This window comes from Charadrius vociferus, unplaced genomic scaffold (assembly GCF_000708025.1).
Source record: "Charadrius vociferus isolate BGI_N301 unplaced genomic scaffold, ASM70802v2 scaffold282, whole genome shotgun sequence".
Taxonomy (NCBI): Eukaryota; Metazoa; Chordata; class Aves; order Charadriiformes; family Charadriidae; genus Charadrius; species Charadrius vociferus.
Window position 1 is genome coordinate 8,625,437 of NW_009647731.1, and position 586 is coordinate 8,626,022.

At 56.1% G+C, this 586-nt stretch overlaps 1 protein-coding gene across 2 annotated transcripts in view; it reads left to right on the plus strand.

Annotated features, from left to right (window-relative positions):
- EMX2 (empty spiracles homeobox 2) overlaps positions 1–586 on the plus strand; it is a 6,446-nt gene that overhangs the window by 1,937 nt on the left and 3,923 nt on the right. The gene's annotated exons all lie outside the window — the stretch shown is intronic.

Genomic DNA, 586 nt, shown 5'->3' on the forward strand with positions numbered 1-586 from the left:
TTTTTTTTTTCTTTTTCTACCTGGTATTTTTATTTATTATTTCCGAACGAAAACAAACCACCTGCAATATCCATTTCCCCGGCCTATTGCAGCCGAGCCGTTGCACCCGGGTTGGAAAAGGAGTCGCTCTCTCCGGAGCCAGGCGGACAGAGAGATACAAAATGGATTATTACCCTCTCAGAATAAAATTACAGGTTTCGCTCACCAAATTATTTGTCGCAGTCATCAGGCGATTGGCAAAGAGCGGCAGATGAAAGGCGGAAATGTCCTGGTGTTGAGCCACAGCCTGATTTCAAACACACCCTCCTCCTGCAACGATTTTTAATGCATTTACGGAGAGAGACCCGCGGGGGCTTTCCCACCTTGGAAGGACCGACCTGGAGAAGAGGCACAGGGCCAACCCGGAGGGAGAGACCCACCTAAAAGCCCCGATTGATCCCCCACCCCCCACCCCCCCCAGCTCCGCAGCAGGCCGGCTGGGATGGCTGCCCCGTGGCTTTCCCGAAGTTTGTTTCTTTATTTCCCCGCCGGTTCCCGCCGCCGCCGGGGCAGCGGGCACGGCGGGGGCGGGCGGCCCCCCTCCCGG